Consider the following 24,593-nt stretch of genomic DNA (forward strand, 5'->3'; position numbering starts at 1 on the left):
CCGCCAGGTTCTAACACTCTGATACATGAAGTAATCCAGGATGACAAACACTGGGCTGACACAGGCATGCTCTTCGTCCTTTCCACTATTGAAATAAAGAGATGTGGTGATCTGTGAAACTTTCTTGTCCTATCTATGTAAAATGCCAGCGTGCGCTTCATGCCTAGTGAGTGCAGGACCCATTCCCTAGGAGTCACATGAGGCTTCGGGAAGAACACTGGTAGGTAAATGTCCTGTTATGTGGAATGTAGAGACCATCTTAGGGAGGAAGGCTGGGTGGGGACACAGACATAGCCTATCTGCATATAAGGGGGGGCCAAACGTTAGTGCTCTTAACTCTGAAACCCTCCTAGCTGATGTGATTGCCACTATAAAGGCCATCTTGAACTACAGGTGCTGAAGGGAGCATGTGGCCAACAGCTTCAAAGACAGGCACATGAGTCTAGTAAGCATGAGAGTGAGGTCCCATGGTGGGACAGGCTGCCTGACATGAGGGAACAGCCTGTCTACCCCCTTGAAGAACCTCTTGACCATTGAGTTTGCAAAAACAGATCTGCCCCCTTCCCCCAGATGAGAGGCTGCTATAGTTGCCAAATGTACCCTAAAAAAAAGGCTACGTCTACACTGGCCCCTTTTACGGAAGGGGCATGTAAATTTCAGCAGTCGTCGTAGGGAAATCCGCGGGGGATTTAAATATCCCCCGCGGCATTTAAATAAAAATGTCCGCCGCTTTTTTCCGGCTTTTAAAAAAGCCGGAAAAGAGCGTCTAGACTGGCCCCGATCCTCCGGAAAAAGCGCCCTTTTCCGGAGGCTCTTATTCTTACTTTGAAGTGTACTTTGAAGTAAGAATAAGAGCCTCCGGAAAAGGGCGCTTTTTCCGGAGGATCGGGGCCAGTCTAGACGCTCTTTTCCGGCTTTTTTAAAAGCCGGAAAAAAGCGGCGGACATTTTTATTTAAATGCCGCGGGGGATATTTAAATCCCCCGCGGATTTCCCTACGACGACTAGTGAAATTTACATGCCCCTTCCGGAAGAGGGGCCAGTGTAGACGTAGCCTAAGGGAAGATGTAGAAAGGTACATCTGGCTCAAGTGCTGGAGATAGTCAAGGATCAGTGGGATGGATGCCTGCAAGGGATGCACTCCCTTCTGTAATGCCCTTTCAGAAAAATGTCTACACTTGGCCAAGTAAGTGTACCTAGTGGAGGGTTTCCTACTTTCTAAAAGGACCCTCCTCACCATGTCTGAGCACACTTGCTCCACTTCCATCAGCCAGGGATATACCATGCCACCAAGTGTAGAGATGGCAGGTTCAGATGGCACAGCCGTCCCAACCCCAAGTCCTGGGCGATTAGATCTGGCACCATGGGTAGGGCAACAGGTTCCCTCTGTGTCATATCGAGGAGGATAGGGAACCAGTATTGCTGGGGCCAGTCTGGGGCTATCAGAATAACTGTGGCCCTGAGACTGTTTACCTTGATGAGGACCTTGTGGATCCGGGAGAACTAGGGGAATGCATAGAGGCCTGGGGACCAATCAGTCAAGAACATGTTCCCCCTGGACTCTGGTCCCTACCCCAGCTAAGAACAGTATTCCTGACACTTCCTGTTCCTGTGAGAAGCAAAGAGATCTACCTGGGGATGAACCCACTTCTGGAAGATCTGCTCCAGCACCTCTCCTTCCTCTTTGAGTGGTCCCCGTGGGTGCTCCACTCATGGTGTCAGGCTCGTACCGGCACCGCAGCTCGGAGGCTTTGCACAGCTGTTTCCAGCTGGGTTCACCTGCGCAGTGTACAGCACGTGCCATTTGCACCGTTTGATCTTTGCGCGTACCCGGCTTCCCTGTCAGTTCCTCTTAACCGTCCCTGAGTACAGACAGAGCTCTCTCTTTCTCTCTCTCCTCACAACAGTTATCTTCCCCCAGGGAACCTGTAATTAGTTGATTGTATATAGTTAGTAGTTTTTACTTGTTACCTGTTCTTACTTATCAAAAAAAAAAAACAACCAAACAAACAAGAAAGGACTTCTGTTTATACTTCATTAAGAAAACCCAGGCTTGCGGCAGCTCCCTGCTGTTACAAGCCACTGACCAGCTTTAAAAAAAAAAACACTGTTGTCTGAGAAGGAAACAGTGACTGATCATGCCTGGATCCCCAGGTTTTAAAAAGTGTGCTCACTGCAGTGAGCCAATGCCAATTTCTGATGGACATTTTTTGTGTGTTCGTTGTCTGGAGGAGAATCACACTCCCCATAAGTGCAGGCACCACAGATGACAGCCCGAACTCGCCGTGACAGAGAGATTATTAAAAATGTTCCTCTTGGATACGGCACTGGACCTCAATGGGGAAACCTCTGAACAATGGGATAACCCCTAAGAGGAGAATCTCCTCTCCTGAGCTGCGAGAGAAAAGGAAGAGAATCTCCCCAGCCAGATCCCTTCCACCCGAAATAATGGTGGCGGATCAGCATGGCTCCTCTGGCTCTGTCCTGCGATCCCTGCAATCTAGGTTGGGGACGAAGGGAGCAAAGGTTGTGGTGCCTGAAAAAATGTCCTCTGGGCCAGAAGCAGCCCTGGTGCCGGCACCGCATTGATCATCAAAAGCCCAGGAAAAAGCCGCGTGGGTGGCAGCAGTGCAAAAGACTCTCCCGGTGTCGGCAACCCAGCTGACCACTTTGCCGGCGCTGAAGGTTGCAGCGGTGCGGAAAAGTGGCGCTCACAGTTTAAACGCACTGGCACCGTTTTCTTCCCCCTGGCACGTGGCTGCAGAGCTTCATATAATGCCAAGCATGCCGCCAGCACTGGGGGAAACCCCCCTGCACCAGCACCCCTTCAATCAAGGTCACAGCAACAATGTGGGGCTTCTCAAGTAGCCAGCCAGCCCCGGCACCGGACTACACAGAGCAGCAACAGCTGGCTGGCGCACAGGCGCCAGAGCAGAAGCAGGGGCCAGAGACACAGCTACAAGTAGAGCCATTCATTCCACATGGGCAGGAGATTAACCTCTCCCCTTCCCCGAGATTCTCACCGGGTCCTTCTTTTTCATCTACAGCGTATGGCTCACCATTATGCCATGGCTATGTTATCACAGCCCCAGGCATCACACCTATTACAGATTGGACTCTCCCTATGAGCTCCCTTATTGTAGAAGCTATTGTAACTCTTCTTCCCGGCCGAGTTAATAGCAGCAAGGGCTGGGTTCAGTGTCTAGGGGTCTCCTCCCAACAAGGTAATACAACACCAGCACGAGCCCCATCCAGTGACCTGGGAAATCTTACTTACACCTCTGGGAGCCTCAAAGAGGCAATTCTTCCCCTCTTGCAAGCACAGAGCCTCAGTATAGCAGCAAACCTTTAACAACATGAGGTAACCGACATCAGCATTAACTTGGGAAAACACAACTCTGATTCATAGACCAAACATGGGCAAAGACCCACCCCGCAGCCACGAATCACCCAAAGTCCAACACCCCAAAAGTCTCTGTCCCAGGTCAGTGCCGCCCCAGGGTTCAAAAGTTCACCTGGCAGGGTTTTACCATCCCAACCTGGAGGGACAGGGATTGATACACCTTACGTGGTTCACCGATGGCTCCGCTTCTCCATAGGGTTCTGCCGCCACCGTCAACAGTCACTCTGCCACACTCCACCTGTCGTCCAGTGAGCCGCCTCAGCTGTCCCACGAACTGTCCGGCTCCACCAGTCATCTCTGTCCACACTCCTGGCCACCAGCTGGTTGCTCCTGCTGCTCCTACCAGCTGCAGGTCATCCCCGCCAGCCACTATGCTGTCCGCCTGTGCTTGCTGGTTGTCCCGGCAAACCGCTCTGCTGCTCTGTCTGCGCTTGTTGGTTGGCCCTGCAAACCACTCCACTGTCCGCCTGCGTTTGCTGGTTGGCCCTGCAAGCTGCTCTGCTAGTAGCTCAGCAGCATAGCACCAGGCTCCCCTCAGCAACAGTGATTTCAGCTCTTCCGCAGTATAATGCCAGGCTCCCCACAGCACACAGTGATTTCAGCTCTTCAGCTCATAATAGAGAAGCCTCAGTGCTAGTGCTCTACTGGCCCACAGCAAAGCCAACTCTGCAGCTCCCAACTAGACTCTTAATGGAATCCAAATTAGTTCTGATATTCCACAGTGGAGAGAGGAGGGGGTGCAATCAGTGTGGTTTAGGCCCTCAGACAGGGCCCTACCACCAGGTGCAAAGACTTGTCCCCAGCTTCTCTCAATTTGACTGGGTTTGGAACCCATGCCCCTTGTCTAGCGAGTGCTACTTACTTTATGGTGAATCCTTCTGTCATCAACAGTTCCACCATTCCATTGTCCTTGATTCACATAATCAGGGTAACAACACTTTTATCCCCCTGCCTCAATAACAGAGAGACTGGGAATCCCACAGTGGCCAAAGTGACCATTTGGGCTTCTGTGAGCACATACTAGATGGGGTGGGTGTGTCTATGCAAATTGGGTGTATCTATGCAAATGAGATCAGCCCCTGAAGTCTCTTTGCACCACTCGTCACAGTTCATTACCAGATGTCAGGGTAGAGCTTACCCTGACCCTTCTTACATCATTATAGATGCCCATCCTACTTTCCACCACATGGGTGGTGGCATACCAGCAATAGATTGTCCAGATGTTCGTCTCCTCATCCATCAGATCATTATTACGACTATCACCGCCTTTCGCCATGCTCATCACGTTCACATTCCTTTAGTTATGGGTATCAGCAGTCCTTACACCACAACCCACCATCAGCGAGGCAATCTTTGCCACACCAGCACTGTGACCATCGTCTGGCATCCCCATCACACAGCTGCACAGACACAATGCAGCAGTCAGACCTTGAAGAGGGTCAATTGTCTGAGGAGGACAACCGTCAGTCTGGAGCTCCTGATAGTTCACCTTCGTCTTCTCATGGGGCAGTTTTCCCAGAGGACACGTACCCACCAGACGATTTTAAACCAGTGGTCCCCAACGCGGTGCCTGCAGGCGCCATGGTGCCTGCCAGGGCATTTGTATGCACCCGCCGACAACCCGGGCTGGCCCCGCCCCCCGGCGCGGGGTGCACTGGAGGCGCCGGCCCCAGGCGCGCGACACTCACCAGCGCCTGGTGCGCGGCGCTCAGGCGGCCCCAGCTCCAGCGCACATTCGGGCGCGCGGCGCCGGTGCCGGCCCCAGGCGTGCAGCTCGGGCGGCGGCGCCAGCCCCGGGCCCACGGCACAAGAGGCTCGGGCGGCACCGCCCCTGGGCGCCCGGCGCGTGAGTGGCCCCGCCCCCGGGCGCCCAGGAGCCCATAAAGGTTAGGGACCACTGATTTTAAACAGTTTCAAGACCTGTTCAAGCGGGTGGCTCAATCCCAAGAAATACAGATAGCACAATCACGAAAGAAACAACATCGAATGCTAAAAAACTTGCACCCCAGGCAGAGTGCAGAGGTAGCCATCCCAATTGACAAAGCCATTATGGAGGCAGCAGACACCATCTGGCGAACGCCAGCATCAGTAGCACCACCCTGCCTAGGCCGATAAGAGATATTTTGTCCCTGCCAAGAATCTGGAGTTCCTCTTCAATCATCCGTAGCCGAACTCCTTCATGGTCAATGCAGTGCAACAAAGGGCCAAAGCACCACAATATAAGTCAACACCGGATGCTAAGAAACTGGACACATTTGGCAGGAAGGTTTACTCTTCGGCGACCCTTCTCCTGCGTATTTCCAATTATGTGGCCTTATTATCAAACCATAATTTTGATAATTAAGAAAAAATTTCTCAGCTTCTTCAGTACCTTCCAGAAAACAAGCGACCCCTCCTGAAGTCCCTAGTGCAGGAGGATTTTACAGCATCTAGGGTGAGCTTGCAGATCTCCTTGGATGCAGCAGACACAGCAGCCCGCACTACTGCAATTGCGATAACAATGAGACACTCATCTTGGCTAGATTCTGCAGCAGTATCAAAGGAACTCCACACAAAAGTTGAGGACCTCCCCTTTGATAAGAACAAACTGTTTGCAGAAAAGACAGATGAAATCCTGCACTCTGGGAAAGATTCCAGATCTACACTTCGCACTCTGGGGATGTACACACCCCCGTTCCGCTGCAAAAAATATTATCCATCCCAGAAGAGGTACAATTACCCCTATCAAAGACAACAATATCAACAATATCAACACCGAGCAGTAGAACAATCACGTCAGAGGCAGCGCCTGGAACGTAAGAAAACCCAACTGTGACGGCTTGTGTGGGTGCAAACACCCCCTCCCGCCCGGGGCGGGGGGTTCAGCGGACCCGCTGTCTAGGGCCCCCCAGAAAGGGGCCCCTGGTTTGAGTGCGATCACCCGGCCGCGAGTCCGGACCGGGGATCCGCGGACTCGTTGTCCCGACTCCTCTCTGGCAGCCCCGGGGTACTAGTCTGTCCGGGGCTAGGGGCGAGGGGACGGGGTCGCCCCCGGCGGCCTGTCCGAGGGCAAGGTCCTCGCCGGGGCGGAAGGAGGATAAGGGCCTTGGCCCCTGGGGCTCTAAGGCCCCCTTCTCATCCTCTACTGTACCTTGCGTTGTTCACCCCCGCGGGGGGGGGGTGATGCGTGGGTTGGGGCTTCGAGGTGGGGAGGGGGTATGGGGGACCCGGGCCCGCCCTCTCCACCGGGTCCCAGCCCGGGGCCCTAAGTGGGGGAACAAGGGAAGCGTTCCTCCCACGACAGGTGGGGTCTATCCCCGTAACGCACCTGTCCACGGGCGCCAGAAGGACCCCGTCCCGGGCTCCTTCCATTCCCTGCTACCCTCCCCCTCGTCGGGGGGGGCCTCGTAGTCGCTTACCCCGCCCGAAGCGTCGGTCTCGTCCCGCGGCCGTCGTGGGGGTTCGGGTTTGCTCCTCGTGTTCCTCCAACGTGAGGGGGGCTCCCCCTGGCAGCTGGGGCGGTGGCAGCTCCTCCGAGTGCTGCCTCTGCCTGCTCCGCCCAGCCGCTTTTCAAGCGGCCCGGGCGGGGACGCCGGGGGTGTCAGTTCCACCCCCGGGCGTCCTGGCGCTCCCTGACGTCACGGCCGGGGCGTGCCGCCCCGACGCTGGACCTGCGCTGCTCTGCTTGAGCGGTGCGCCGTTTGGGCTCCCTGTGCTTCGGCTGTGGCCGCTCCTGGCCCCTCCTTCCCGCCGCCCCTCCTCTGGCGGGGTTTCCCCCCCGGGTCCGTTCTCCCCCACTCTCGGGGCTGCCTGCTGGCCCGCCCAGCGGCCTGAAGGGGGTGCTGCCAGCTCCGTCTCTAGTGCGGATCTGCGGGGGTCCGTCACACCAACCATTTCAGTCGAACAACCAGCAAAATCCCAAACAGCAAGTTTGATGGTTTGGTCGAGGGCATGCAACAACCCCTTACTGTGATGGAACAACATCAAGGCACTGATCTTTTTCACCATCGACTTCGACCTTTTCAAAACCAATGGACAGCCATTACATCAGACCACTGGGTATTACAACTGGTGGCATCTGGGCTCACCATCCCCTTTACCACCATACCACCCACAAACCCACCAATCCCATCCCTTTTCAGGGACCCCTTTCACAAGAGCCATTTGAAACAAGAGGCTCAGCATTTGCTGTCCATAGGAGCCATAGAGCCTGTACCTCCTAAGTTCAGAGGGCGGGGCATCTATTCACACTATTTTCTAACAGAGAAGAAGACCGGAGGATGGAGGCCGATCCTCGATCTCAGAAGGTTAAACAAATACCTCCGCCATCAAAGGTTCAAGATGGTGACCCTTGCCAAGATACTGCGTCACTGGAGAAGGATGATTGGTTTGCAGCCCTCGACCTCCAGGACGCCTATTTTCATATAGCCATACATCCGGCTCACCGGCGTTTTCTCCGTTTCACTATAGGCGACGATCACTTCCAATATCGAGTGCTACCATTTGGACTTGCATCTGCTTCCATGGTATTTTCAAATACTCTGGCGGTAGTAGCGGCTCACTTGTGACGCAGGGATGTGATCATATTTCCATATCTGGGCGTCTGCCTTATAAAAGGCAGGTCCAGACAAGAAGTCCAGCGCATGGTAGCATTAGTCAGGCAGACATTTTCATCGCTCGGGCTCATCATCAACGAGCAAACGTCGTCTCCAGACCCTACACAGGCTATACTCTTCAAGGTCGCACGGCTTGATTCCACCATGGCCTGTGCATACTTACCCCGAGAGAGCTTCCAACTGTTACACGATCTAGCCACAGTAGTCATCCATGCGCCTACAGTCACCGGACTTACTTGTCTCTGCCTGATGGGGCACATGGCTGCCACCACCTTCGTGGTCCAACATGGTCCAACACACAAGACTTCATTTTCGTTGTCTCCAACACTGGTTGTCATCCGTGTACACTCCAACGAGACACTCCTTGCACAAGGTGATAACCCCGACTCCTTTAGTTCGGAGATCCCTCAGCTGGAGGCTTAGCCCGGAAAATCTACTAGCAGGAGTTCCATTCAAATGTCAGCAGCCATCGACCCAAGTGACCACAGACACCTCTCTCTTGGGATGGGGGGCACACATCAGCGACGTGTTCATACAGGGCAGATGGTCAGCAACGGAGGCACTGTCTCATATCAACCTCCTAGAGCTGAAAGCGGTGTTACTTGCCTGCAAACACTTCCGTCCACAGATAGCTGGTACACCTGTCCGGGTGCTGACAGACAATATAGTGGCTATGTACTATATCAATCAACAAGGAGGAGCACGATCACGACTACTGTGCACGCAGGCAGTCCATCTATGGAACTGGTGCATAAAAAAACGTACCACTCTGGTGGCGTCTTACTTACCGGGCACGAGCAATGTCACGGCGGATGCTCTAAGCAGAATTTTCCCTCAGGATCATGAGTGGGAAATCCACCCCGATGTCTTGGACAGCATTTTTCAAGTTTGGGGAATACTGCAAGTAGATCTGTTCGCGACCTACAAGAACAGGAAGTGTCACCTTTACTGTTCCAGGGGAGGTATAGGCAAGGGCCCCCTGGGAGATGCACTTCTAGTTCCTTGGAAAGCACCCCTGCTTTATGCGTTTCCACTGATGGTGCTTATCCCAAGAGTCATACAGAAAGTCAAGGAGGATGCAGCCCCGATCATACTCCTGGAGCCAGCCTAGGCGAGGCAAACGTGGTACCCGTTCCTCCACAGGATGTCCCTATCACCACCACGGCCCTTATCGCTCCTCCCAGACCTCCTTTCCCAGAATCAGGGGTTGCTGCTTCACCCCAGACCAGAGAGTCTCCATCTGACAGCATGGCTCATAGCTGGTTCAGGGTAAAGGCGCAATCCTGCTCAGAAGCTGTAAAGACAGTATTGTTAAACAGCAGGAGACAAACCACTAGAAATTCTTATCTGGCAAAATGGAAAAGATTTGTTGCTTGGTGTAAAGAAACTGGCATCCAACCGCATTCTGCACCAATGCACAACATTCTCAATTATATTCTCTCCTTGCACCAAGCGGGCCTTTCAGTTTCTACCCTGAGAGTTCATCTCTCAGCTATCACCACTTTTCATACAAGCTTCAAGGATCAGTCAGTTTTTACTCATCCCATGACCAAGAAGCTGCTTAAGGGTATAGGAAACCTTAAACCTCCGCAAAGATTCATTCCCCCTTCGTGGAGTTTGGACTTGGTACTCGACGCATTAATGTACCCACCCTTTGAGCTGTTAGCCACCACCTCTTTATCGATGCTCAACACATAAGTAGTATTTTTGTTGGCTGTTACATCGGCCCGTAGGATGAGCGAACTGGCAGCATTCATGGCAACGCCACCTTTGACAGTCCTTACAAAAGACTCAGTAACCTTATGTACCCATCCAGCTTTTATCCCTAAGGTTGCTACACAATTTCATATCAACGAACCAGTGATTTTACCTGTCTTTTATCCAAAACCACATGCTTCGGCTCGACACTTGCTATTCCATACCCTTGATGTATGTCGAGCTTTAGCATTCTATCTGGACAGAACACAGTCCTGGCGTTAGACCGACCGCCTAATAGTATCCATAGCGGACTGCTCAAATGGGAAATCCATTGTGTTGTCAACATCTCTCCAACATCATAGTTTCGTGTATCACCATGTGCCACACAATGAAAAACAAGTCCCTCCAGACTTTGCCTAAAGCACATTCTACAAGGGCGGTGGTAACATCTACAGCGTTTGCCAGAGGAGTCTCTCTACTGGAAATCTGAAGAGCAGCCCCATGGTCCTCGAGCCTGACATTTATGAATCACTACGCAGTAGTGCGTAGATGGATTCCTGACCATTCAATGTCCTCAGCAGTGCTTTCGGTCATTGACAAGCCTGAACTCCAGGAACGCAACCCAAGCACTGCTACGAAGTCACCATGAGTGGAGCACCCACGGGGAACACTCGAAAAGCAACGAGAAGTTACCTTGTGCAGTAACGAGGGTTCCTCGAGATGGGTGCCCATGGGTGCTCCACATCCCACCCTTCCTCCCCGTTCCAGAGTTGTTTTGTTCTTTGTATCCTTACAGATACGGAGCGGTGAGAGGAACTGACAGGGAAGCCGAGTGCACGCGAAGATCAAACGGCGTGAATAGCGCATGCTGTACACTGTGCAGGTGCACCCGGCTAGAAACAGCTGTGCAAAGCCTCCGAGCTGCAGCGCTGGGAAGAGCCCAACACCATGAGTGGAGCACCCACGGGGACCTATCTTGAGGAACCCTTGTTACTGCACAAGGTGAGTAACTTCTCATTTAAGGCACCACTCGTTGTGAAAGAGTGGCTGAGCATGTCCATTGGGACATTCCTGTTCCCTCAGTAGGTATGCCATCTCCAAATGAATGTCATGAGCTAAACAGAACTCCCAAAGGAGTAGGGATTCTAGGAATGGGGGAAGGAGCGAGCTCCACACTGTTGATATAAAACATTGCCTTCATGTTGTCCATCAGGATCAAGACCACCTTGTGCCTCAGGTCTGACAGAAATATGTGGCAGGCCAGCCTGACTGCCCTGAGCTCCCTGATATTTATGTGGCACTCCTGCTCCTTGGGGGACCGTGTACCTTGGGTCCCCTGGTTGCCCAGATGTGCTCCCCATCCTGTGTCCGATGCATTGATTACAAGCCGTGCCATCAGGCTTTGGCTCACAAAAGGTAGTTCTGCACAGACCACATCCTCTCGCATCCACCATTTGAGGGACCCAATGTCACATCATCAAAACCTGTATTCTGGTTCCTATCATATTTTCTAGATAAATCTGACCTGGCAACTTTATCCAGGCAGGAGCCCCACTTTGTGTTCCATCATGACATGATGTGTACTAAGAACCACAGAAGGCTTGCCTACTATTAATTAATATTTCCATGCCTTGAAGAAGAGCACCCTCTTCTCATTCTGGCCATAGCTACAGCATCTGATGGAAAAGCTGTGGCGTATTTTAGACATTCTAAGAGCAAGCACTAAAAATCTGTATCAAATAAACCAAATGGACAAGAAGCAGGGACACCCTGATTGTCTCCATGCAAAGCTCCAGTGCCTAGAGTATCCAAGATAGCAGTACCTGGATGCATCAAGTACATATTTCTGCATCAAGCTATGAAGCATGGCGACACATGTCAGATGTTCTCTCCAGATGGTATTAAGGTACATTGCACATGAGATCAATGGCATATTATTGGGCAGTAAGAACTTGCACTTTCACTGCAAACATCTGCAGAGCAGCAACAGTCAGTTAACATATTTATTAGACGCTATAAAGTGGACTTTCTATCCAATTCCGAGGCCTCCTTTGGCAGGAAGCTGCTGCTTGGAGTGGTTCAGTAATAACACTGTCATTTTGGACAATTAATTGCAAAGGGTCTTCCCTACCTCTTTCTGTTTTTCTTATTACTCCCTATTTCTGTTCACTGCTTACAATTTCTCATATGTATAAGAAGTGTGGGTGACATGAAGCTGCTGATTATTTCCTTTCTGTTAGCAGCCATTGCCCATAATTCCAAGTTCCTGATTTACTTCCTAGTCAAGGGACAGTATTTAATTTTATTAATTCTTCTTATAGGCCATAGCCTACTATACATAGTTTATTGATTGGCAATGAATATTAATAATCACTCTGCATATTTTTACATAGTGTGGGAATTCATCTGGCAGGACAGAGAATGGGGTGCTACCGTGGGCTGTGCTAGAGCTTTGAATAGCCTCTGATAACTGCAAACGAGAGATGAGTAGCCCATATGTACCAAAATTGTGGGAGGTGCCTCTGATACTGGTTACCTAACCATAATTGTTCCTGGTTACTACATGGATGGACAACCACCTTGGAATACTGATATCTTCAATGTATGGTCTTACGAGGAGGTCTTCAATGTATGGTCTTACAAGTGTGAGGTGTATATGCTCACCATTGCATTGGAGCCAGAACCATTCATAGTAGTGTCTGTTGACCAGCACATCTCACTTCATGGTGCATTAAGAGGCTATGCAGGTTGGTGCCACTCCAGTTTCCTCTTACTGCTGCATGGCTGGAGTTGGAACATAAGAACATAAGAACGGCCGTACTGGGTCAGACCAAAGGTCCATCTAGCCCAGTATCCTGTCTGCTGACAGTGGCCAGCACCAGGTGCCCCAGAGAGGGTGGACCGAAGACAATGATCAAGCGATTTGTCTCCTGCCATCCCTCTCCAGCGTCTGACAAACAGAGGCCAAGGACACTATTTTATCCCCTGGCTAATAGCCTTTTATGGACCTAACCTCCATGAATTTATCCAGCTTCTCTTTAAACTCTAAACTCTATTAAACCTGTCATGATCATGAGGGTTAGCCAGCAGACTAGGGACTAAGGGGTTAACTATACCTAACTCAGGTAGAGTTGGCCAATAGGAACGCAGGTAGGAAGTTCAAACTAGGACAAAGGAATTTTTGGGTTTCCCTTCTTTGGTCTCTAGAGAGTTCCCTCCAGCTACTGAGGACGACAGACATGTCTCTCTCTCCAACAAATAATTCTTCACTTTCTGTAAGTAGGGTAAAGTTTAGATAAATCCGTTAGGTTTTATTATTTTATGGTTTGGGAAATGAGATCTGATGTTTTGGCTTTCTTTTGTAATGAAGTTCTAGGCACATGGAGTTTCTCCATGAGTATATTATTTTGTTGCTTTTCCATCTGGTCATTATGCTTGCAACAGGAATATGGTGGTGATAATAAAAGTTTTCTCTTTTCTTTTTATTAACCTGGTATTGGTTAATGGTGGTGTCCTGGTTTGTACTTTAGGGCTGAGATTTCCCAAGTGATCTCTTCCCTGATTTTTCATATCAATACTTGGGTGGTGGCAGTAGAGATTTTATCCCCAAAAATCTAGGGGTTTTAAGATTTTGGGGGGAAGTTTTATACCAAAGCCTGGTAGATAAGGTTTTGGGGTACGTTTGCTGGCCCCCTCTTCTGAATTTATCATGCCAGAGTGGGGAAGGTACCATGACATGAACCCCAGTTCTTCAGTGGTCTTAGTCTGCTAAGAGAACTGCTGCTCGTGGGTTTTTTTCCTGTAAATAGTTTCTAGTTGTATATAGTAGTCATCCTTCAGATTTCTCCCATCTGCGGGGCACTTTCCCAACACGGCAACTATGCTCCAGTGAGCGCGTTTCAAAAACTGCTTTGCATCTGCTCCTGTGTGAGTGACACACACCACTGCCATTCACTTTACTGACTTACCATTCTTTCTTATTCCAAACTAGAGTGGCTCAAAATTGTCACCTCTACAAGTGCCTTGATGTAGGAGACTATGCAACCACATGCAAAACAGGATCTGGCACCAATGGTTCTGCCAGAGCAATTCCAAGCAGCAATGAATGCCTCTCTGAACCCTTCCTGTGTCATGTGCACACTACTACCACACTTGCCTCTGAGTTACCGGAAGTGCAACTTGTGGCCTGGTTGTGAGGCCTCTCAGCCTATTGAACCAATCATTGTAGGGCAGCTGTAGCAAAGATTTGCCTGCTCAGCAATCTCCACTTCTAGGCCTAAATTCTTGGCCACCTGTCAAATCAGGGACTAGAATTCCTTAAAATCATTCAGTGGGCTGGTGACTACCTTATCCAGCGATAAGGACAACTGTACTGTTGGGGTAGGCTCCAGGGGATCATCCCCAGATGGGAGGGGTTTTGGCATTGGTGCTGTCTCCTCTACCCCAACCTCCAAGCAGGAGGGGCAAGAGGGGGCATCATCATCACCAGCATGCCCCACTCAGTCCACTTTGCTGGCCATGCTGCCAAAGAGGTGACCTAGATATTGGCATGGCTTCAGGTGCCCATTTGTGCCAATGAGGTCTTGGCAAGGGGTTTAACTGCTCTTTCATACTGGAGGAATCCCCTTCTGCTGAGTGTGGGGCCATTGACGTCTGCCTGCTGAGCATCGCCTCTGGAGACTGGTCTTAGAGTGGGAGTATTGGCCAAGGAAACTGGAATAACTAAGGGGAGAGCTCCTCATAGGACAGACAACTGAGATCTGTATTGCAGACGACTAGTGGGAAGGTGAGCGATGCTGGTGGAATGGAAACAGGCACTTCCTCCAAGGCAGTCCGCATTGAGGGGACAGGAACCATTCCCAGCAACCAAGGATGAGTCCCAAAGGTCCTGGGCTGTGACACTGGAAATCTGGCACAGAAATAGGAAGCCCTGCATTCTCTTGAGTGCTCTGCTACAAGCATGCTTAGTGGCTAGCGCCTGTAATGAATAGGGAGAGTGCTGACCAGCACACAGTGACTAAGGCAGGGCAACACAACATGCGGTCTGCAGACTACATGCAGCCCATGGACCATTTGTTTGGGCTTGCGGTGCGGTTTGGATTTATGCGGTGCTCAATGCACAGTTCACAGGTGGGAGCCAAAAAAAAGACTCAATATAATGGTCTTCTGTTGATATGCATTTTAGTAGTTAAATTCCTGGACTGTCATTGCTCATTAAAAGTGCTGCCGTATGGGTGGACTCAGGTAAATATTGCATTTTATTAATGTCAGCAGAACTGACTTAAATGGGGCCTGTGTGTTGTGTAGTCTTGCTTTAAACATTGTATTCATGTCCATCAGTGTGAAAAGCTATTTGCATATATTTGGATAAATATTTGCATGTACATGCAACCACACTTAAGTTGCGGCCCTCAGCATGTGCTGAGAGTATCATTGTGGCCCCCAGAGCTTCCAAAGTTGAGTAGCCCTGGACTTGGGGGTTTAAGCTCAGAAAGCTAGCAAAGGTGTTGATAGGAAACCAGAGAACCAACGGGCATACAGTATTAATATTTGAATTGTATAAGATTCCTTGCCTACTTTCTTTGTGTGGGAGAGAAAAACCAGGAGTTGAGACACACAGACTGATTTAAACCCAGGCAGGACTACCATGCCTCCACAGAATTTAGAGCATGGAAATTGGCTGAACCAAAGAAAGATTGGACATAAGTAAAGGTGGGGGGGGGGGGGGGGAAGAATCTAGTTGCGCTCAGGGTATTTTTTCTTTATTTTGTGGTTTAGTTTGAACTACTCTGTGTGAATCTATGCTCCCATCCCCATTTACCATCTAGTGTTGTACCCAGAGACTTTGCTCTGTGTTTTGTTTTCCTTAATTGCTCTGTGACATCTAGCAACCATGTATGCTTTATGAAGTATATCTTTTGTTTTTTAATAAAAATCACTTTTTTAAGTTGATTTGATTCTTGAGTGTTGGAAGGTCTGTCTGTGTGTGTATCTGCATGCCTGAGACTGAGAGGTCAGCTACTAGAGACTGCAGCTTGTTTTTCTCTTCTTTTTTCAAACTCTTTTAGGGCAAAAGAGCTTGGGGTACCCCTGGGGGGTGGGGTTCAAGTGTTCACCCCTGTTTTTTGAAAGAGAAAAATCACTTCCTGGTGGAAGTGATACCCCAAAATTTGTATATTGTGATTCTGGGGAAAATTTTTTGTAATCCGTGCCTATAGCGGCAAAGGTTATTTTTTTTCCCATTGAGCTCTTTGCAGGCCCCCATCTTCTGCACTCAGAGTGCCAGAGTGGGGAACAGCCCTGACAACCCTTGTAGAGAGCTCTTGCCACTTCTTGTGGCATGGGCAGACATTTCTGCACTCTTAGCACTGGGAGAGCTTGGGAAGGCATTGATGTAATCAAAAGCGTGGGTCCCCTACCACTCCTGGAAGTCAGTAGTGGATCCTTAAAGTGATTAAGGGCCTTGATCAGGGAGGCATTCCTTGTGACTCCAGCATGGCAGGGCAGCTGAAACTGAGTCCTTTGCCTTATACCGCCATGGGCTTTCTTGCCCAATGCCAGGAATGTACTGTGCACCAAGGTCAAGGTACTAGGTGAGTCTTGGCAAGACAGCTTTGAAGCCAAAGGGCAGCCTCCCTGAGGAGATCCTGCAAAAGAACACCCCACTTTGAATACTTGAGTCAAAAGTTTTTACAAGTACCCTTATCCCTCATATGTTATTTCTCCTCAAGCACTACAGGCAGCTGCTGTGGGGATTGCTTGCAGTCCATGAAGGGCCTAAGCATGTAATAGGTTTAAATCCTAGAGATGGGGCCATGCTCTGCCTGGGACTAAGTCCCATTCCACCCCTCCAGAACTCTATCTTTAACTATACTTAATAGGAAAAACTTAAACAAATAGATTAGTAGCACCTAAAAGACTAACAAAACATGTGGATGGTATCACGAGCTTTCATGCGCAAAACCCTCTTCTTCAAAGGGATGGTGTAGACGGAGCTTGGTCCTGCCTTGAGGGCGGGGGGCTGGACTCGATGACCTCTCGAGGTCCCTTCCAGTCCTATAATTCTATGATTCTATGAAATGACAGGTGTGTTAGAAGTCCAGATCCAAGAATAAATAAGGGAAGGTGGGGGAGGGAGAAGGAAAAAAGGGAGGGAAGGAAGAAGAGAGACAGTGAGTAAATAAACTTCAGAGGGGTAGCCGAGTTAGTCTGTAACAGGAAAAACTTAAAAAAACAACAAATAGTCTAGTCGCACCAAAGACTAAATAGTTACAAGAGGCTGATAAGAACCATTAGCATCTCCCATTGTTTGGTAGGTAGGTTAAGTCATAGGATGTGGGGGAGGTAATGTGCAAGCCAGCTGATGTCCTTGTTCATACCATTTGCATAAGAATTAAACTTGTAAATGAAGTTAAGTTCCAATCCTTCTCTGTGTATTTGGCTTGTGGAATTTGCCTGAAACAAAACAGCGACTTAGAGATCCATTAGTGAATGTCAAGGTAGATTAAAGTGTTCTCCAACAGGTTTTTGTGTATTGCCTTGTCAGATATCTGATTTGTGTCCATTAATTCTTTCCCATAGAGACTGTCCAGTTTGGCCAATATACATGGCAGTGGGGCATCATTGGCATTTGATAGCATAGATCACATTAGTGGATGTGCAGTTAAATGAGCCTCTGATTTGGTGGCTGATGTGGCTGGGTCCAGTGATGAAATCACTGGTGAAGATATGGGGGCAGAGTTGGCACCAGGGCTGATTGCAGGGGTGGATTCCTGGATGATTATGATGGAGATGTGTTGTGTGGTTATTGGAAAGAATTTGTTTGAGGTAAGGGGGTTGTCCGTAAGCAAGGATTGGCCTTTTCCCCAAGGCTTCTGAGAGTGAGGTGTCATTTTCCAGGATAGGTTGTAGATTGTTGATAATGTGTTGGAGGGCTTTAAGTTGTAGACTATAGGTGATGACAACTGGAATTCTGTTGTTTTCTCTTTTGGGCCTGTCTTGAAGTAGTTTGTGTTTGGATACTTTTTTGGCTCTATTGATTTGTTTTTTTACTTCTCTGAGTAGGTATTTCAGTTTTATGGTTGCTCTACATGAATCCTGTAGGTGGTTGTCTGTCTGTTTGATTGGAGCAAATCCAGTTGTATCTTAGAGCTTGGCTGTATACACTAGTTTGAGAAATGTGTCTGGGATGGAAGCTAGAGGCATGAAGGTCAGTGTAGCGGTCGGTAGGTTTCCAATATAGGGTGGTGGAAGTTTGTCCATTATTTAATTGTATTGTAATGTCAAGGAAGTGGATGTCTCATGTGGACTGATCCAGGCTGAGGTTGATGGTGGACTGGAGGTTGTTGAAATCCCTGTTTCTTCAAGGGTCTTTTTCCCGTGGGTCCATATGATGATGATGTCATTAATGCTCTGTAAGTAGAGTAAGGGTGCCAGGGGGGCAAGAGCTGAGGAAACATTGTTCAAGGTCAGCCATAAAGACGTTGGCATATTGTGGTGCCATGCGGGTGCCGCTGACTTGAAGATACAAATTGTCTCTGAATCTGAAGTAGTTGGGTGAGGATAAAGTCGCAGAGCTCTGCAACCAGGTGTGCAGTGATGTCATTGGGGATGGTGTTCCTAATAGCCTGTAATCCATCTTCCTGTGGAATGTTGGTGTAAAGAGCTTCTATGTCCACGGTGGTCAGGATGGTGTTTTCAGGAAGATTACTGATGTTTTGTAGTTTCCTCAGGAAGTCGGTGGTGTCTCGAAGATAGCTAGGAGTGCTGGTAGCATAGGGTCTGAGAAGAGAGTCAATATAGCCAAATAATCCTGTTGTAAGTATACCAATGCTTGAAATGATGGGTCATCTGGGATTTCCAGGTTTGTGTATCTTGGGTAGCAGATAGAAAACTCCTAGTTGGGTATTAAGGGGTGTGTTAGTGTAAATTTGGTCCTGAGCAGCATAAGGGAGTTTCATGAATACTTGTTTTAGGGTTGTTTTGGTTTTTTTGTATCCTTTAGCAGGATCACAGGAGAGAGACTTGTAGAATCTGGTGTTGGTGAGTTGTCTGGTCGGCTCCTGTTCATAATCTCTTCTGTTCATCATGATTACAGCGCCCCTTTTGTCAGCCTCTTTGATTGTGACGATAGAATTGTTTTTGAGGCTGCGTATAGCATTCCATTCTGCATGCTGTTGTTTGCTGACTGTCAGCTCGAACACTTTTGCCGATGCAGTCGATGTAGAAGTCAAGACTCTCGTTAGGACCGTTAGTAGGCATCCACATACAAGCATTTCCTCTTGTGGAATTGGCAGAGAGGAGCAGCAAGGTCAGTATGTTGTGCATCGGTGTGTTGAAATATTCCTTTAGGCAGAGGCAAGGAAAATAAGCTTCTAGATCTCCACAGAACTGAATCATGTTCATAGGGGTGGTGGGGCAGAAGGAGAATCTTCGAGATAGCCCAGCAGAGGAATTTGCCCTAAGAGAGTGGTTGGATAGGTTGACAATGTTGCTAGGTGACTTGAAAATAATCTGGGATGAGAGATCCTGAGGCATGTAGGAGTTTGGATAGTTTACTTAACACTACTATAAACAACTATTTACAAGGCCTAAGACAAAGTCAGAAGAGATGCTCCGACTAACCACCGCAGGTGGCAAGAAACAATGGAGAGGGCATGAGATCAGTAGCACCTGATAATGATGCAGGATTACACCACTCGGGGAGGGGGGCTGCCACAGCTTGCTTTATTTTTGATAAGGAAAGAGTCTCCAACGAATGCACACATTGGCATACAAACCTAGAATGGAATTGACATGCTCAAAGACTCAAAAGAAGAAAGATAGTTTGACTTTTCTTCAATAACCATCTCTATATTCAAGGTCTGATAGGAGATTCCACAAGGCTCTGAAATAAACAGTAGAGTGATGGGACTGGATCATCTGGTGCCAATAGTCAAAAGGCTTTTCCAAAGACAATTTATCTACTCTTCCAATCTCCTTAATTTGTTCCCTAGGAACTGACTTCAACTAGGAACTATAAATGATGGGATTGCAGAATACTCTGAGGCTATGTCTAGACTACATCCCTTTTTCGGGATGTAAATTAGACGTATCGCAATTGCTAATGAAGCGGGGATTTAAATCTCCCGCGTTTCATTAGCATAAAAATGGCTGCCGCTTTTTTCCCCGCACGGAGCTTTGTCAGAAAAAAAGCACCAGTCTAGATGCTGATCTTGCAGAAAATAAAGCCTTTTCCGAAAGATCCCTTATCCCTCTATGAAATAAGTGCAGAGCTGTGGAGCTGAATATAGTGGTACAGGAATTAAATGGTAACATCTATATCAAATATCCAAAATAAGAGATCTGCCTTGCTTCCCTACCAAGCATAACCCTCCTACAATCCAGCACAGATCACTGTAAAAGAAAAAAGCTTTGTGCGGATAGAAATGTTATTAATTCTTCATCAAAGGCCTTAACTAAAGGTATGCTAAATTTGGCGGCAGAAACAGGCTATAAAATACCTTAACTTACTGAAAAATTACTTTTAGAAACAAGGTTTTGACTTCTTAAGCTGGAAAATCTGAAGTAAAACTGGTGCCTAAGACAGCCAAATATTATATTGTCAGGATCTCTAATGCCAACAAACCTAATTTAAGCATGATATGTGTACTGCTCTGGAGAGGCATATTTAATGTATAAAGGTACACATTTCAATATTCTCGAGACAAAGGAGCGGGAGCATCTTCCTGCAATTCACTCTACAGAGAAGAATGAGCAATTTAGAATGGCTAGATTGAGTCTGTAAGCCACAGCATCAAACTACTTGATTAAAAAAAGATTGGTTCTGTTTCCCTCGCAGCATTAATTCAACCCACTGTTTGTAGTGGTCAATTGCAGAAGAACTTTGTACGTGTTAGTTTAGGGGTGGTGAGGCCTGCATTCTCCCCCCCCCCCTTTCCCTTTTCCCTATATCTGATGAGCCAGAAGCAAGTCTTTGGAAACATACACCACTTAAGATAAGCATTGTTGCCAGTATAGCAGGAACAAGTAAAGATAAGGGTAAAGGGCAAGAACGCATCAACAATTCTGTTTACCCTAACGTACTGATCACGTAAACAGGGCCAAAGAACAAGAAGATCCCGATCAGAACCAGATCGATAACTAACAGCTAAGCCCTACATCAGCATTAATGAGTAAGCCCTAAAAATTTCCAAACTGCCAAATAAGGCAGGGAAAACTGTATTTAAGGCTGCCTCAGAGCCTAGCAAATCAGACTTCACCGATGGGCTTTGGGTACCGGCTCCTTGGAAGCTGAAACAACCTCCCACTTCGTCTGCAGCCTACCCGGGGTCCCAGGAAGGGACGTAAGATATGCTGCTGCTTTGTTATATTGTTCTTCCATGTATGGGGCACAGCTGTTAGCTGTCAGGAACTAAAATGTTTGTGTTTGACAGATACCTGTGTGGCGTATTTTGTACTTTGAGAACCCAGTGGTAGACCTTAGAATTACTCTGATCAGCTACACCGTTCTAGCCTGGAAATCTACCGAGGGCCACACAGATGAAAACTAATAGCTTTCAGGACCACAGGGCCATTCCCAATTTGTCAAGCAAAAAAACAAAACAAAAAAGAAAAGAAAAAAGGTACTTTGTCAGAAAGTCACAGTTTATTTATTAGATTGTTTTACCTAAGGAATGTTTGTAGAAAAAAAATGCTAACAATGAAAAAAAAAAACCTGTAATATTCTCTCACTAAAAAACAAAAACACAAAACACTCCATTATGTATTTTAAATTTAACACTACTGACCTATTATGTCTTGTGAGTTTTTAAAACTTAAACTGAACTGAGAAGTAAATTAACACCACTGTTTCACTCCAGTTTGTTGATCTCTGGTATGGTTTCCTCATTTATTTATTTTTTTTACTTAAGAGGATTATGGGGATTTTTTTAGTTCTAAAAATTCCGGTCTGTCCCAAACAATAAGGGAGAGACTCATATCTCAGAATAACTGTTTCAGCCTGGCAAACAATAGCCTTTGAATTTTCTTTAAAGAAACATGGTGTCTATAGTTAAGTCTATAGAGCAGAAAATGAAATAAGGATAGGTAAAATGTAAGATAGATATCAGGTTTGCGAAGTGGGAATTGATGAGCAAACAGCATTACAAAAATATTTGTTTCTAAGAATCAGGAACTCTGAGAGACATTGTTGTTACTGCTAGACTAGTGGTAGAGATGAGAGTAAACAGAAAATTAAAGGAGACTAAAGACATTGCAAAGAAGCAAAGTAATTTCCTTTCCACAGAAACTGTTCCTCAACTTCTGTGGATGTATTTAAGATGAGGTGCTAGAACAAAGTGATAAATCTACGAGCAACAGGTGCAGATGAAATGATTCATGTGTTTGAAAGAAATTTCAGAATGAACTAGGTGAGCTACTAATAAAGTTAAGCAATCTTATCAAAATAAATTGTTTCCTAGAAAAGGAAGGTGGTGAATATTGTTTCTATCTTAAAAGCACTAGGAATTGATCTTGGAATTACAAAAAAGAGCATGGTCTTGAATACTAGGACCAATGACCTATTTTAAAAAACAGAATTAACACTTTGAAAAGTGTGAAAAAGGAGTAATAAGCATAGCTGCTGCAAAGACAGACCGATCCAATTTTCCTATCCTGTTGACCAGCTTCACACACACACACACACACACACACACACACACCATTTGCTCAATGCATAATAGATGTTAAAAGGGGAAGAGGGAGAGTGAAATCCATAAGGAAAGGAAACAACACTGAAAGCATTGTAATGCCATTACAATGATTAATGGGTCACCCTCACCTGGCTTCACTGAGTCCTCTGCCCTGCAGCTCTTTTTATCTATGAGCCTGCTTTGCCCTGACTGGCCGCCCCTCCCTTCCTGCAAAGCCTCTATCTCTTATTATCCGGCCCCTGTTCCACAGGCCCCCCCCCCGGCCTTCCCATCCTTGGACCCCCAGCCGGCTGCAAAATATGCAGCCAGTCTATTTTCAAGCCACGCCAAGACAACATCTGTACACGCTCATGTTCCACACCCTGCATTTCCCCACCCTCGTGTCCCGCCCCGATTCTAAGTGGCGGGACAATCTAAGACCTATAGAGAGTGGGGAACCCCGATAGGCCAGCGTCTATTCCGATCTAATCCCGCAGCCCATTGGGGATATCAGTTGGCGGCTCCCTCACGGAGCCGTGAGCACGGGCGTGTACGTGGCGCGGTTTACCCCAATCCCGGACACCTGCCCCTTTTGTGGCATGAAGGAGAACCTGGCACACGTTTATCTGGAATGCGCCAGGTTGCATCCCCTATTCCAGCTCCTCCAGAACCTCTTATTGAGGTTCTGGCTGCACTTTTCCCCCCACCTTTTCATTTATGCACACCCTATCCGTGGCCCCACAAAGTCGCAAGACCTCCTCGTCAACCTACTCCTGGCTCTAGCAAAGGTCGCCATCTGTAATACCAGGAGTAAGATGTTGGACGAGGGGGTTCTCTGTGACTGTGGGGCCTATTTCCGTTCCTCCCTTATGTCACGAATCCGGGCAGAGTTCCTCTGGGCGGCGTCCACTGGCTCCATCGATAGCTTTGAGGAGCAGTGGGCACTGTCCGGGGTTCTCTGCTCAGTGTCCCCATCCGGTTCCCTAGTTATAAACCTCTAGACCGCACTCCTTGTCCCCTTTTTTCATTATTTGTCCCAAGTAATTAATTGAACCACAGGTCCAGTCGTCCCTCCCGCAAGGCTGGGAGAGGGGCTTTTAGAAAGTGGGCGGGCTTTGCCCGTGTCTTCAAATAGGTCATCCCTTCTCTGATTGATACTGCCTAAAGACCCTTATTGAGTAGCCATTTGCTCCATTAGCTCAGTACTATGTATACCCCAGGTCTCAGATTTAAAAGGGCTTTGATGCTATCAGTACTGATATTTATCAGGGCTCACAATTGGGATTCACTCACCTTTTCTGACAGGTTTCATATGAGTGGCTCATTTCTTCTGAGCTCACCTCCCATCAAAGTTGAGTTGTGATGAGAACTCCTGTCAGTACACCAGGGGTTGAAGGGCCAGCTCCATGAGTAGGAGTTTGAATCTTAGCTCTCTGTCTTTGCTGGATCTGGGCTTCAGTTGCTCACACAAGCTTCATTTTTTGGAATGTGCTCCTCTCCCAGACAGCAAACACACCTCAAATGTCCACCAGTCACAGGGATAAATTCTTGGGATACACACACAGGCTGCATCTAGATTGGCATGATTTTCTGGAAATGCTTTTAACAGAAAACTTGTCCGTTAAAAGTATTTTCGGAACAGAGCGTCTAGATTGGCATGGACGCTTTTCCGCAAAAGCACTTTTTGCGGAAAATCATCCGTATCAATCTAGACGCACTTTTCCACAAAAAAGCCCCGATCGCCATTTTCGCGATCGGGGCTTTTTTGCAGAAAACAAATCTCAGCTGTCTACAATGGCCCTTTTGCACAAAAGCTTTGCGCAAAAGGGACTTTTGCCTGAACGGGAGCAGAATAGTATTTCCGCAAGAAGCACTGATTTCTTACAGGAGGAAGTCAGTGCTTTTGCGGAAATTCAAGCGGCCAGTGTAGACAGCTGGCAAGTTTTTCCGGAAAAGCGGCTGATTTTCCGGAAAAACTGGCCAGTCTAGACATAGCCATACTCTTATCCAGGGAAGTTTTCCACCCGCTAAGGGTTAGCAAAAGATATGCTCTCTTTTTTTCCCCACTCTGTTCTCTTTTGTTTTTGTTTTAAGGCGGGGTCAAATAAAATGGAAAACAACAAATACAAAGCTTTGAAGGAAACTAAAAAATAGCAATTCTAATGGAATTAATCTGCAAACAGATAGCATTGTCTCTAGCTAGATATGGTTGAGAAGGACTTGGAAG

General features: G+C 47.9%; 1 protein-coding gene across 1 annotated transcript in view; it reads right to left on the reverse strand.

The window, feature by feature from the left end:
• Positions 1-987: 987 nt before the first annotated feature.
• The window catches only part of TRIM59 (tripartite motif containing 59), a 37,125-nt gene continuing 13,519 nt past the window's right edge, over positions 988-24,593 (reverse strand). Inside the window, exon 2 of the transcript XR_012906273.1 lies at positions 988-8,918. The gene's annotated coding sequence lies outside the window, so the exon portion shown is untranslated. The remainder of the gene's footprint in view (positions 8,919-24,593) is intronic.

Source organism: Pelodiscus sinensis, chromosome 10 (assembly GCF_049634645.1).
Source record: "Pelodiscus sinensis isolate JC-2024 chromosome 10, ASM4963464v1, whole genome shotgun sequence".
NCBI classification, from domain to species: Eukaryota; Metazoa; Chordata; order Testudines; family Trionychidae; genus Pelodiscus; species Pelodiscus sinensis.